Raw genomic sequence first — 16,408 nt, forward strand, 5'->3', positions numbered from 1 at the left:
TCACAGGGACCCCTTCCAGGGTCACCTCTCTCACAGGGACCCTTATATCTTTAATCTCCTGCTTCATTTTACTCAATTCAATTTTCATTATCTCAATCTCATCCATTATTTTCTGAAACATAGTTATTTCCAGATTTTCAGCCACTTTCTTAATTGCCATTTTAAAAGAAAAATATAGGAAAACCACTTCTTATTTCAGCAACAATTGGGTTAATACTCCAAACTTGGTGACATCACAGTATAAACAGAGCAGACAGCCTTATCTCTCCAATAGTTAAGTAAACAAAATGCAGTTCCCAGGATCGAAACAATTAATGGCAATCGTCAAGAAACAGATTCGTCAAAATAAAATAGACCAAAAAGAGAGTAGTCTCAAAACAGTATAATATTTTTCAAAATAAAAATCTGGAATAGAAATCCCTCTTCTGTGTATATCTTTAGAATGCAAATCCAGGACAGCTTTTTGCAACAAAAACAGAGATAAGCTATTAATTAGTGCGTAGCAGAGAGAAGTTATGGCTCCCCAGTGAGATGTCAAAAACTGATCAATCTGGCAAATCTCTTTTAAACAGCAACAATTTAAGTCAAGTAGAAGAAAAATATAGAAAGAAGGGTGCTTGCCTGTTAGTGCGTTCTCTCTTAGAAGATAAGGTGAACGTTCGCTTTATCAGATAGAGCTTGCTGTTAAAAATCCGTCCCACCTTCGTCGGCTGGACCTCGTCCCATAAATTAATGAGATCTGGTCGTCCCAACAAAAATAGGTACCTCAAAGCCTATTTTTGTTGGGACGACCAGATCTCATTAATTTATGGGACGAGGTCCAGCCGACGAAGGTGGGACGGATTTTCAACAACAAGCTCTATCTGATAAAGCGAACGTTCATCTTATCTTCTAAGAGAGAACGCACTAACAGGCAAGCACCCTTCTTTCTATATTTTTCTTTTACTTGACTTAAATTGTTGCTGTTTAAAAGAGATTTGCCAGATTGATCGGTTTTTGACATCTCACTGGGGAGCCATAACTTCTCTCTGCTACTCACTAATTAATAGCTTATCTCTGTTTTTGTTGCAAAAAGCTGTCCTGGATTTGCATTCTAAAGATATACACAGAAGAGGGATTTCTATTCCAGATTTTTATTTTGAAGAATATTATATTGTCTGAGACTACTCTCTTTTTGGTCTATTTTATTTTGACGAATCTGTTTCCTGACGATCGCCATTAATTGTTTCGATCCTGGGAACTGCATTTTGTTTACTTAAGCATGGAGAGATAAGGCTGTCTGCTCTGTTTATACTGTGATGTCACCAAGTTTGGAGTATTAACCCAATTGTTGCTGAAATAAGAAGTGGTTTTCCTATATTTTTCTTTTAAAATGGCAATTAAGAAAGTGGCTGAGAATCTGGAAATAACTATGTTTCAGAAAATAATGGATGAGATTGAGATAACGAAACAAAACCTGCGACAGGGTTGTAAGGAGCTGAAAATTGAATTGAGTAAAATGAAGCAGGAGATTAAAGATATAGGGGTCCCTGTGAGAGAGGTGACCCTGGAAGGGGTCCCTGTGAGAGAGGAGACCCCGGAGATTGGAACAAACGTGGAACAGGAAAAAGATTTGGAGTCTATGGACTTTAGAAACAAAATCTATTGCTTGGAGACACAGGAGATTAAAGACATAGGGGTCCTTGTGAGAGAGGAGACCCTGGAGACTGGAACAGGGGTCCCTGTGAGAGAGGAGACCCTGGAGACTGGAACAGGGGTCCCTGTGAGAGAGGAGATCCCGGAGATTGGAACAAACGTGGAACAGGAACAAGATTTGGAGTCTATGGACTTTAGAAATAAAATCTATTGTTTGGAACTCAATGTTATCTCTGAAGAAATTAATGAAGATTCTAGAGATAAAGTTATCAATGGCATGGATAATCTTCTGGACTGGATTGATGTGATGGAGCCCAATATAGAGAAAATCTATGGAATTAACTGCAGCCATGTGACAATGGAAAAACTTTCAAGAGATGACCCAGTGTATTTTGAAAAAAAGAACAGAGATATGATTTTACAGCAGTATTTCAGCAACCTATTCAGAATGGATGGCAAGAAAATATTTGGGATAGAGGTAATTCCCATCAGACTCTTACTATATGACTATGGTTTTGACAGCAAGATTATTATGGAATACTGATAATGGAAGATTGGATACTGAAATTACTGGACTTAACAAGACTACTGAAGATGGAAGATGGAAAATGGAACTAATAGGGATAATAGAACAATGGCTACTGAAATTACTGAACCTAACAGATTCTGATGTGATGGATTAATTGAAATGTTTATTTTGACTATGGTTATGACAATAAGATTATCATAATTAGTAATGAGATGGATTAATCGATATGCTTATCTGGAAAAAAAATTGATAGATATATTTCTTAAAGAATTGAAACCTCTCTTTGACTTTTTGTGGAAAGAATAAAGTAATGTTTATGAGATTTGATGATTAAGTAAGATAACTACTGGAGGAAAGTGATTTTATAATATGACTTAAGAGACAGGATTGTTATATATTATAGACTTATAACTGATTTGATCTTTGACAAATGGGAAGTCAATATTTTACTCTTTATTTTTTATTTTTCTTTTTTTTTCTTTTTTTTTTTTTTGTTTAACTATTTTTGATTTTGTTTTTTGTCTTTGAATGTTTTATGATTTCGTCTTGTATGTTTTATGAAAATCTGAATAAAAATTATTGAAAAAAAAAAATGCGAAGAAACCCATTTGTATAGAGATTTATTACATCCATGATCAATTAATATATATATATAATTTTGTACACGAAGTGTGCCAGAAAATATTTATATGTTTTACAGTGTGCAGTGAACCAAAAAAGTTTGAGAACCACTGATCCCAGACATGGAGATGAACTGTTTTTAGTTCACTATGGAGGGAACACACTCTGGCATGTTAAAAAGGTCTTTTACATTATATAAATCAAATTAAACCTAGAACTGAAAACTAGTTTCTTTCTGAATCTGGACAAACAGGACTGGTGGCTCTGCTTAAGCTTCACCCTTACATTTTGTTATGCTTAATAGTTTAGGACAGTATTCTTGGTTTCTTCATTACACAACAAGGCTAGTTTGAGAGATGGTAACATGGGCCAAGGTCACATAGTGAACTTCATGGCTGAAGGGGGGATTCGAATCTGGGTCCTCCTAAACTAAATCCAGTTTTCTATCCATCACACCAGAGATGGGGAACCATGTGGCCCTCTTAAGAACATAAGAACATAAGAAGAGCCTGCTGGATCAGGCCAGTGGCCCATCTAGTCCAGCATCCTGTTCTCACAGTGGCCAACCAGGTGCCTGGGGGAAGCCCGCAAGCAGGACCCGAGTGCAAGAACACTCTTCCCTCCTGAGGCTTCCGGCAACTGGTTTTCAGAAGCATGCTGCCTCTGACTAGGGTGGCAGAGCACAGCCATCATGGCTAGTAGCCATTGATAGCCCTGTCCTCCATGAATTTGTCTAATCTTCTTTTAAAGCCGTCCAAGCTGGTGGCCATTACTGCATCTTGTGGGAGCAAATTCCATAGTTTAACTATGCGCTGAGTAAAGAAGTACTTCCTTTTGTCTGTCCTGAATCTTCCAACATTCAGCTTCTTTGAATGTCCACGAGTTCTAGTATTATGAGAGAGGGAGAAGAACTTTTCTCTATCCACTTTCTCAATGCCATGCATAATTTTATACACTTCTATCATGTCTCCTCTGACCCGCCTTTTCTCTAAACTAAAAAGCCCCAAATGCTGCAACCTTTCCTCGTAAGGGAGTCGCTCCATCCCCTTGAGCATTCTGGTTGCCCTCTTCTGAACCTTTTCCAACTCTATAATATCCTTTCTGAGATGAGGCGACCAGAACTGTACACAGTATTCCAAATGCGGCCGCACCATAGATTTATACAATGGCATTATGATATCGGCTGTTTTATTTTCAATACCTTTCCTAATTATCGCTAGCATGGAATTTGCCTTTTTCACAGCTGCCGCACACTGGGTCGACATTTTCATCGTGCTGTCCACTACAACCCTGAGGTCTCTCTCCTGGTCGGTCACCGCCAGTTCAGACCCCATGAGCGTATATGTGAAATTAAGATTTTTTGCTCCAATATGCATAATTTTACACTTGTTTATATTGAATTGCATTTGCCATTTTTCTGCCCATTCACTCAGTTTGGAGAGGTCTTTTTGGAGCTCTTCGCAATCCCTTTTTGTTTTAACAACCCTGAACAATTTAGTGTCATCAGCAAACTTGGCCACTTCACTGCTCACTCCTAATTCTAGGTCATTAATGAACAAGTTGAAAAGTACAGGTCCCAATACCGATCCTTGAGGGACTCCACTTTCTACAGCCCTCCATTGGGAGAACTGTCCGTTTATTCCTACTCTCTGCTTTCTGCTTCTTAACCAATTTCTTATCCACGAGAAGACCTCTCCTCTTATTCCATGACTGCTAAGCTTCCTCAGAAGCCTTTGGTGAGGTACCTTGTCAAACGCTTTTTGAAAGTCTAAGTACACTATGTCCACTGGATCACCTCTATCTATATGCTTGTTGACACTCTCAAAGAATTCTAATAGGTTACTGAGACAGGACTTTCCCTTGCAGAAGCCATGCTGGCTCTGCTTCAGCAAGGCTTGTTCTTCTATGTGCTTAGTTAATCTAGCTTTAATAATACTTTCTACCAGTTTTCCAGGGACAGAAGTTAAGCTAACTGGACTGTAATTTCTGGGATCCCCTCTGGATCCCTTTTTGAAGATTGGCGTTACATTTGCCACTTTCCAGTCCTCAGGCACGGAGGAGGACCCTCTTGATGAAGTTTGGCTACAATTCTCATCATCTCTGACTATTGGCCATGTTGGCTGAAAGGAACTGGAATCCAACAACATCTGAAAGGCCACAAGTTACACTAGGCTTCCCATGGGGAGGAAGGGCAGGGTTATAAATGTGAAACCATAAACAACGAATCCTTGCACTACCCCATATTAGTTTTCATTTTTGCAGCAACCGACTGTTTGTGCATTTGATAGGAAACATGTATGGCTCCTGCCCATCTTCTTTCCTACATTTTAATTTTGTGCAAATAGAGAGCATAGTATTTTAGAATCTTTATAACATAATATTTTAGCATCTTCCATGCAAATAGGCACCCTAGTATTTTTCAGGCGTGAGATGGCCAGTAGCCAGCTGGCACAGAGCAACCTGCCCCTGTAAGTTGCTTTGAAAACAACTCATCCAAATGGTACACACAAAAGATGCTCTATCAGCCACAGACATTCAAGGAAAGCCGCTGCCCTAAGCTGCTTTGTGCTCCAGGTCTCTAATTAGACATGACAAAATGGATGTGATTCAGAAGAAGCAGAATTGGCAGGAGACTGCTGCCAAGTGTGCTGATCACCATAAGTATCTGTATCTCAGTTTCATAACACAGATAGAATGCACATTCTTTGTTTCTTTAATAGGATGCAACACCTGTCACATGGGGGAAAACCTTACAATGGCATAGTCTTCTGATCGTGTAATTTCCAGAGTGCACAGATCACATTGAAAGAGCACACTGAAAATGCTGGGAAAAACTGAACCTGTGGGATGATGTCAAAATAAATGTGCCTATTAGAATAATTTGGGGAAAGTGTTTAAAATAACACCCTTTTAGGCAGCACATGAAAGTGACACTTAAAGGATAGAAATGAATAAATGATTCATGGGGAACTGAGATCTTTTGAACTTGGGATCGGTTAATAAAATCATATTCTTCTGTTTCATGAAAAACATGTTGTTTTAAAGAATTTTGTTCAATATACTTTGAAATCTTTCATTAAAGCAAACATATTCTGAAAGCCAATGTTCTGTAATAGTCAATAATAATCCCCCCCCACAAATGCCACCATAATTTTTAAAAAGTCGCTGAGGATCATCTGCTAGCATTCTTCAAACCCAGGAACCTTTTTTTAAAAACCTTTATATGTTTCTTCTTCTTCTTCTTCTTCTGTGTCTCTTGCTCTGCATTTTTTTATCTCTTTCCCAGCAGTATGGTCTAATACCTTTAACTCCATGCCGTGGGAAACTATACTAGATTGAACCAATAACTGATAAATACTAGTCTAGCCTGTTATATAAATACTTCCACTGAGGAGGAGGTTCTCGACTTTCTCTAAGCAACTTGGACTGATTGCTCAACTGCAGTTACAATTAAGAGGAACATAGGGAGCTGCCTTATATCCAGTCAGACAATTGGTCCTTCTAGCTCAGTATTATCTTCAGTGACTGGCAGTGGCTGTCCACAGTGTCAGGCTGGGAACACACCCAGCCCTACTTGGAGATGCTGGGGATGGAACCTAGGACTTTCTGCATGCAAAGTGGATGCTCTACCACTGAGCTATGGCCTTTCCAAGAAGTGGGTTCAGGATAATGTTGAATACATTCATGAGGAATATATCATCATACGTTATAGGTTGTATCCAACTAAGCCATTCTCAGAGTACACCCATTTAAATCAATGAACGTAAGTTAGTCAAGTCCATTGATTTCAATGTACCTACTCTGAGTATGACCTAGTTGGATACAGGTCATGATTTCTATCCTGGTGCCCTAGGGAGTAATCCTAATCCCACTGTAAAGCCAGATGTGGGGCTTTAAGAAGTGGTGCAAGATGTGCTTCCCTGGCAGTTATGAAGATATGTAGGTGGGATGTCACTTGTGCCGTGTCAGGTCTTCCGGAATGTTCTGCTAACAGTAATTCTGCTGCTGATGTTACAACAGTGGAGTTTGGGGGTGGGGAATGGATGTGCAAGGGGCAGGAGTGGGTATGCCACATCCAAGGCTCCTTTGGTTCTTTGATATACCCAAATCTGAGATTGGTATAGGTAGTTCTCTCCCACTATCATCAATGGTAGGAAAGAAAAGAAGGCTGCCTTTCTACCTCCTACTCTGCCCATAGTGAAATGGCAGGGCAAATGATATGGTGGTTGTTCCACAGCAGGGTATCCCTTGAAGGATTCACTCTCCCCCCCCCCAGCATAAATATGATTTAGGATTATTCTCTTTGTTGACTCTTAGTTTTCACTCATTGGGCTCAAATATACCTCCCTTCTTTTTTTTGACTCAGGTTTCATGGGTTGCAGGAAGTGGAGGCAATGCACAAATGCACAGACCTACAGATTATCACACTAGTCCGTCCAGAGTACCTCCTCAAGACCAGGGGGACCTTTGCACCAGAAGGGCAGCAGGAGGACTAAAGAACTGAAGTCTTAACAGTTCTCGAAAGCCTCATAGCTAAATGAAAATGAATGTCAAATGCCACTCCTATCCCACTTCCCCCACCACGATCGTTCACTGAGCAAAAGGTCTATTATCATTAGAAACTGGACATGCAAAGTTCATGCCAGGTTACTCTTGTGAATTGAAAATATATCTCTGAGGCAAGCTACCTAATCAGAAATTCATCTTTCTCAGTTGGTTCTGATACATCAGTCAAAAACTCAAACCGCTGACACACAAGAGTAATTTATTTGTATGATCAGTGGAATGTACATGAGACTACCCTTTCATATCTCTGGACTGACCCTCCCCCCAGTTGCAGTTTGGGGTGATCTTAGAATTTGTCACACTAGGAGGAGTCTTTGGCAGGAGCCATTGGATGGCTAACTATCAGAATCAAGTGCCTCATTCTAAGTTCATAGCCTTTGTTCATTATTAGACATTGAGAAATCCATGAAATTTATTCTTTTAAATCCCTTTTGTCTCTTCTGATTTCATTTGATAGTTGAAATTCATTTGTGTCAATGCTTTCCTAAATGTTTTTCATCTTTCAATGACATTATTGCCTTCTCTTGTCATTCATGCTGCTTTTTATCTTTAGATTGAAAAGGAGCAGAGGCACACACCCACTCACCTAAAAAAAATGATTTTAAAAAAGAAGAAAGTGAAAGAGTGAAAAAAGCAAACTAACAGAAGTCCCTCTAGTTTTGAGCAATATGAAATGGAAATTTTACACTGTGGTAATGGAAGAAACTGAATAACACTTTGGACAGCTCTCATACTGTGCTGTCATGACTAGATAATGCTCTTGCCATTCCTATAAATAGTGTCAGTTATTTTTTCATTAATTTATTTATATATTTGTTGACTTATTTTACCACCAAAAATGGAATTGTAAGAAATACTTCTTTTATTCTCCTGTGATAAATCCAAGCAATATGAAAACAATTTTAATTTTTACGTTTCCAATTGCAACAGAAATGCAACACACACAGTACTGAGCATCCAACCTACAGAGTGGTTTCTTTTTTATCTAGTCTTTAACAGATGTTTTTGCTTACTTGAAAGCTGTACATTTGAAGTCCAGTTTCTTCCTATTGTTCAGCATCCCACAGCCCCCCTGCAGAAAATAGATGCACTCTTTAGAAGTGACAGCTGGCAATATTAACTTGACTGTAGGAAATGAAGTGGCAGCACTCGGCCTGTGAAAAATATGCCGGTCACCAAGAGAATACTTTGGTAATTTGGGGCATCTCTTAAGCCAGGGGTGTGCAGACTTCAGGCTTATGGGATCTACTTTGATTTTTACTAGAATCCTGAAATCTACAAACCAGAGTCTATTGCACCCCCTCTCCACACACACAAAGAATACTGAGCCCAGGAAATTGATTTTCATATTACCGTCCTATCTTCCACACAAAAATTCACTCTATCTCCCTATCATTTTAGCAATAAAATTTAGGAGGTGGGCAGAGTCATTTTGTTTTTGCCATTGCTACATAATGGGGAATCAGAAATAATTGCTGATCTACTTTAAATCACCCAGAAACCAATGAATAGATTCCAATTTCCCTTCTGCCCACCCCTAACTTATGTTCTGGAATGGTGGCTACAGGAAGATTTGATTAATGGCCCTTAGAATTTGTCATCCAGTCCCGTTTCCCCAGTGACCAAACTAAAATATATGATTTGAGAGACCCACCATTAGGATCCTTGCCTTTTTAAAGATACTGATTAGCAGTACCAGGTGATGGCTGTGAAATTTGAAGTAGCACTCTGTCGGGTGTTTATCCTTATCTTTGGCCTGGATCAAAATTGTCCCCTTAAAGCTGCTATATGTTTATAGAGAGAACAAAGATAGAAGAGAGGCTAATTCTGAAATCAATGGGAAAGAAAGTGCTTCATTTGTGCTGGATCATTTCACTAGTACATTCTGCTCAATTCTAAAAACACTTCACACTCAGCAATGTATTTTGTTATTTTGGGGTATACTTGGGTTTTTGTTTTAGAAAGCTGTTAACAAGAAAGACTATAATGAAATGTTAAATGTTTGCACCTCATTACAAGTTCATCAGGGAACATCCCTAGCATTAATTAATTAATTAATTAATCAATCATCTATGTTTTTATACGGGAAAAGCCAATCACTATTCTCACCATTCTCAAAGAGGCTGTGACTAAGTGAATTGTATTTATATTTACCTGTTATGGTATTTATATCCTGTTTGATTAGCCCACCAATTGGCTGTCAAAGTGAGTTCAATCCCTCTCCCTCTGTAATTAATAGTTCGATTTTGCCCATATCTTGATGCCATTATGATGTATGTGTTCTACACCTTAGTGGCAGCTACCAAGGATGGAGGATGAAATAGACATGATGGTTATCAGGACACAGAGTGATTGAACTGGACAGTTTGGAGGAGATTGGGACAGCTTGATATGGATTATATTCCATTATCTCCCCATGTTCTTTGTGACATGTAGTTCAACCCACCTGCCATGAACAGCATATGGCAAATAAGTGCTTTGGAGAAATGGCTCACTTATTGGGACCTAAAACTAGGATGGAGGAGATATTTGTTCAATCCACATTTTAAAGTGAACTGACCTAATAAGCCTGTTCCAGACTTGTGCATGGATCAGCGCCTTACAGTAATCAATTTGAAATTGATGGTGCAGTTTTGAATTTTAAAAAAGGGACCAAACATGAATATTTTATTTATTTTATTTCTTAAAATTTTATCTTGCCCTTACTCCCAAAGGAGCCTGAGGCATAAGTGATAAAGCAATAAAAAAATCTAAAAACAATTCTAATACATATGCAGACTGGGAAAAATCTCTAATTAAAAGACTTGTTGGAAGAGGAAGGTGTTCAGTAGGCACCAGAAATACAACAGAGATAGTGCCTGTCTAATATTTGAAATGGAAATGGACTGCCTTCAAGTCAATTCTGACTTATGGCAATCCTATGAATAGGGTTTTCATGGTAAGTGGTATTCAGAGGGGGTTTACCATTGCCTTCCTCTGAGGCTGAGAGGCAGTGACTGGCCCAAGGTCACCCAGTGAGCTTCATGGCTGTGTGGGGATTTGAACCCTGGTCTCCCAGGTCATAGTCCAACACCTTAACCACTACACTGCACTGGCTCTCATCTAATATTTAAGGGGAGGAAATTCCAAAGGGTAGATACCACAACCCTAGTGGCCCAGTTCCTGTCTTGTGTGGAACAGACTTTGTGATAATATGGTACCTGCAGGAGGCTATCACTTGAAGAATGCAGTGATTGACTAGGTATATAAGGTGTGACATGATCTTTCAAGTATCCTGGTCCCAAGCTGCATAGGGCTTTATTCACCAAAAGCAGCACCTTGAACTTAGTCCAATAGCTAATTGACAGCTCCCCACTACAAATCTGCTCTTTCAGAAGGAGTATGATCCCATCCAAAGTAGGCAATTGACCAATTATCTGGCCTCAGGAACAACTCATCCACAGTGCCTCTGTCTTGCCAGGATCCAGAATTAGTTTGTTGGCCCTCATCCAATCCAGACACAGGTCCAGAGATTTCACACCCTCTCCTGATTCAGATTTTATTGGGGAAATGAAAAATGCATATTTTAGGGTAAATTGCATAGAAAAGTACACAAAATGTTTATTTTAGGAAGAAATGCATGTACAAGAAATGCATACAAAATGCATATTTAATAGGAAAGCACATACAATTTAAATGTGATCTTCCCATGCATTACAAAAATATTTTATTTTATTGTAGAAAACAGGATGGTACAACTGTGTCTAAATGCATGTGAAACTGACAACGAATGGACATGGGCTGTTTTCTCTTTCATGTGAAATTGCTATCTAATTATCCCCCAGCAATAAGCATATCTTTGTAGATTATACTAGTGTTTTCTCATGTTTCCTGGTATTCAGGATTATGGAGTAGCAGCAAAACATATAAACTGGCATTTAATACTACAGGTAAATTAGAAAATTACAATAGTGGAAAAATATCCATAAATTGTATTTCACATTTTTTAGTATGAAAAGGTTAGAGATACTTTAAGACTTCCATCTTATACAACCCTAACTGGGAGTAAGTCTTGTAGAACTCAGTAAGATTTATGTTCTGACTACACGTGTAAAGGATTGCACTGTAAATGTATTTTCAAAAGTATTTTACAATAAAGCTGATTAGTGTGACCTAAGCTTGGAAAGACATCTGCTTGATACTGCTGCCAGTCAGAGAAGATAATCCTGGGTGAGAGGGACCGCTGTTCTGACCTAGTATAAGCCTCATACGTTTATTTTGAATAGGCAATGGCACTTTGGTTAGTGACTCCAACTGAAGACCTGTAATATAAGCATGGGCAATGATGGCCCCTTTTGGCTAAGATCGAGAACAGTAGTGATGGTTTAGGTGGAGACCATAACAGCAGGAGGAATTTCTTAATTACATATAGCAACATAGGAAGCTGCTTTAAACCAGGTCAGCCTATTTGTCTGTCTAGACTAGCATTGTCTACTCTGATTGACAGCAGCTCTCCAGGGTCTCCATTAGAGGTCTGTGCTGCCATCTGCTTCTTCTTCTTTTAACTGGAGATGCCAGGCATTATATGCAAAGTATATGCTCTTATACTGAGCAGTGGTCCCTTTCTGAGGCTCAGCTCAGGGAAAATCCTGTTAGGCTCCAAACCAATTTGTCAGAGTTCCCCTCTGAAACTTTGCAGAACATATGCAAAATTCATTAATCTGAGCTGAAATCAGGATTGTATTACAAACCTTCTATCTCAGGTTTGTCAGATGCAATCATTGCTGTCATCATTGCCACGTTGTGTTCATCATTATTCATTTCATCTTCAAAATGCACAGTAAAAGTGTCCTCTTAACCAAGTGGGCTAAAGAGTTCTTATTTAACTGCAAAGCTCTAGAGATAAAATGCAGTTTCATGCTCGCTCTGCTTGTACTGCTTATTGCTTTAAGGCAACAGTGTCAATGAAAGTATTTAAAAGAGAAACAGCCCTTGGGGGATCTTAAAAAAATCTTTAGATGTTTGCATCTAAATAAACCAGCAGTCCCATGAAAGAAAAGATAAAGGCACATTATTAAACAGGTTGTAATTAGAATATTGATTCTTTCTGCATGAGTGAAAAACAAAGAAGTATTAATTAGTGATTAATATCATCTGGGATCAGGCTGAGCTAATATTAAATCTTTGTGCCCAGATTAATTCTGTGCACTCTGTAGATTGCCAATTAGACATCTAAAGCCGGGACAAGAATTGTGGGCCGATGAATAAATGCTAGAGCTGAAAAGAAAGCAGAAAAATGAAAACTGAATGACAAAAGTTAAAATGTCTTCCTTCTGAATATTAGTTATCAGGATCCAAAGTCAATTGCCAGGTCGGATTTTAAGTTTCATAGTGGTTTTTCAAGGTTTGGTCAATCATTGCTAATATAGCTGTGAGACCAAGGATGCTCTGAAGAATGCATCAGATTTCAAAGGAAGAGATCCAGTTCAAAGAGCCCCCTTTCTCCACTATGCAGATAACACCCCATGTGAACCACGTTCTGCACTTGGCTGACTTTCTCGTCTCCTAAAGATACAGGATCAGTCTCAGGCCATGAACCTGGCAACCCCAGACCCTGCACTTCTATATTTGCCATTATACTACTGGGTACTGGGGATGTACCTGCCCTGCCCTCACAATCTTGTTCACATGGCTAACAGTCCAGTAGTGTAGTGGCAAATTCAAAAGTGCAGGTCCCTTCATGACTGTCACACCTACGCCCCCTCACAGCCACGCCCCCTTTTAAGATTATACAGTAAAATGAGCTTTCAGTCTCTTCTTTTGTTTGGAGTTCTGTGGAATGATGAATGCAAGGTGAGGGTGTGTCTTTTTGAGGTTAAGCAAGAAGAATACAATAATAGCTTCCAGAAGACTCTTCTCAGTGGCTAACACGCTCTCCTTTCATGCTGATTGCTCCGCAGGATGCTGGAGAAATAGGGATCTTCTTTTTCATGCTTTTTGTGATTTGTGCAGTAGCAGTCAGTGTGCCAGTTACAGTGACCCTCCCAACACTGGTGTTGCTGCAGCTTACCTGGATGGTGCTGGTGAGGAGCAAGGTGGCAGTGAGGTTGGACACATCAGCAGGTGCACCGGATTGGCTCTGCTGGTGTTAGGCTCTGCCCTACCACGCCTGTCACTACTGAATTTGTGGTCTGATGATTGACTACACAACTTATTATCATAGAAAGAAGAAAAACATGGAAGAAGACCCCATACATTTTGAATCTAAAAGTAAAGTCAGTGTGCACACAGAATGGGTGATCTCTTAAAAAGGCAATTAGTTGTATTCACCTGAGAGGAGACCCATGAGATTAATGAGCCTAAGTTAGCCTTGTTTATCAACTTCAGTGGACCTACTCTGAGTAGGGCTAGCATTAAGTATCATTCAATATGTTCATATTTGTCCTTCCTGCAGAAGCATCCTAAATACTCTGCAGCCCTACTAGTGTTACAATTAAGAGAAAATCACCTCAGAGATGGAATATATGGGAGGGGGGACTACTGTGGTATGATCTGTTTTTTGTTTTTGTTTTCCAGGTATTTGAAATTGACCCAGCAAGTTGAGAGATGTCGTTATGCTGCCCAGACAGATAAGCATGAGGAACAGGATGCCAAAGAGGTAGCAGGCATATCAGGATAGAATAATGGCACTTGAATAGCTATCCAAAAATGCAGAAATATCAGCTTGAACAGTATTCCCCCACATTTGGTAAACGGCAGGCACAATACGTTCCCTATCACTGTAAAAATGAAAATATTTGGCAATCTATATGGTGCTTTTCAGTTTCAAATTTGTACTTTTCACACCTAGGATTATCAGGGTGTTTGGAGACAAAAACACCCAGGGTATTAGGAGCCCTTTGAATACATGCTTCTTTAGCCTTCATTTATGACAGTTGTATCTCACTGTTTCCCTATGGAGTTCAAGGCAAAGCAAGTGGTAATATTTCCATTTTATCCTCTCAAGAGTCTTATAAGGTAGGTTAGGCTGAGACAATTGACTGGCCTAAGGCCACGTCATGAGCTTCATCATCAAAGAGGAATGTGAGCCTAGGTCACACTGGTCTCAGTTTGACACATTATTCACCACACCACACTTGACTGATGCGACTCACAGACTCTATGGCATCTAGTCAGAAATGTGCTTTCATGATTTTAGTGGCTATATGATAGCGAGTGTGGCCACTTACTCATTACAAAAAGAAAACAAAAAAGAAGTCACAGTTTTGCATAACATTTGCAACATATTTTAGTCAGGTGGACTTTCTTGTTCCAGCAGACATTTTAAGGTAGCATTTGGTTTTATGATTTTATTGTTTCATTTTATGTATGGCTCATTTTTGTGTACACCACTTAGAAATGCAAATGATTAAAAAGTATATAACTGACTTAAATAAATACATAAATGTACACATGTAAATTTAGACTGATAGTGATCAGGTGACCTGTAGGCCTGCTCAGTCTGAAGTCCAGGAAATGGGCAACTTTTGATGGGCAACTTCAACCAATTCATTCTCCATTCTTATGGTAAACTGGACTTGGAGCAGGCAGCACTTCAAACAGAGGACTATCCTCTGTAAAGTTGGATATGTGGTCATCCTAGTGATAGCTTCCTGATATAAGGAAGAAAGTTGGGCAGCCCAGTGAAGGAAGCCCAGTCCAACAGTTTAGAAATACTTGGCTAGATGTGAGGAGACATATAAAAGGGGGAATAAATAGGCAATGGTGCTCAAAATATGAGATATTTGCATGTTCCAGTAACTATTCAGGTTAAACATTCTGTATTGAGCCTATACAGTCTGTGTATCTTGTTTAGGGGTGGAAATATCTGTCAGTTTTTCTTCTCTCAGTTTCTCATTTTTCCAGTCTTAAATTCAGTTCCCCCCATTTCTGCAGCAATTTGCTATTTTTTGTTTTTTTTTTAAATCCTCAAAAATTCACAGCATTTTAATGTGAATTTCTCCCAATAAACACATATTTATATGCCATTTTGACTAATGCATATGTTTTTTCAAGTAATGTCTCATAAAATAATGAATTTTTGTATGTTATTTCCCCTAATATATTCATTTTTATGCACACCTTCCCCTAATATATGCATTTTTGTAAACATTGGTTGGAGAACTGCATCATAAAATATGGATAAGTGCACATTTTGAAGGATGGCTGTGTTTTGGTTCTTATTGTTTTAGAGAGTACAAATTTGATAGATTTGGCTTTACATGCAAATTGAATTGAATTTGTTGCCTATCCTTTATCTTGTTGCTGTTTAAAAAATGGGGGGGGTTTCCTTGTGTATATATGTAAAATAGTTATTTTTATTTTTGTTATCTGCTTTGTGAATTTGTTTAAAATTGTATATTAAATATCCTGGTGAGACTATTTCAGCTTTGGGGCATGGGGAGAGATTTCATGGGAAGGGGACAGCATTCGTTAGCATTATTCCTGTTGAATATGTTCAAGATGAAATCGTTTGGAGAGATTAGTTTTAAACCCCATAAGAACAAGATAAGTTTCTTCCAAGTAATTACAGGAGGATGCACTTTGGCTCCATTGTTCAGCCCCAATCTATTACAAACCACGAGGAACAGTGGAAAAATACACAATGCTTCATCTTAGTCATCTATTTCATTGATTAATGGGATTAGTATCCCACCTTTCATTGCACATGAGGGGATCTTTCCAGGAGCAATAATATAATACAATATGGTGCCAAACAGTAACACCACAGAAATAAGAACATCAGGCCAGGAAACGAAAACAACGGATTTCAAATAGCCTTTATAGCAGGAATTGTTAACCTGTGGCCCATGGATCCATGGGGGTCCATGAATGTGCTTCAGGGAGTCCATGAACTGGGTGCAAAAAAAACACAATTTCCAATGCAATAAAATTAAACAAATTTATTTATTTATGGAGGACCATAGCTTTCATCAGATTCTCAAAGGGTTCTATGACCCCCCCCCAAAAAAAGAACCACTGTTTTATAGGCATAAGAAGAGCCCTGCTGGATTATAGCAAAGACACAGCTAGTCCAGC

The sequence above is a fragment of the Rhineura floridana genome, chromosome 2, assembly GCF_030035675.1.
Source record: "Rhineura floridana isolate rRhiFlo1 chromosome 2, rRhiFlo1.hap2, whole genome shotgun sequence".
Taxonomy (NCBI): Eukaryota; Metazoa; Chordata; class Lepidosauria; order Squamata; family Rhineuridae; genus Rhineura; species Rhineura floridana.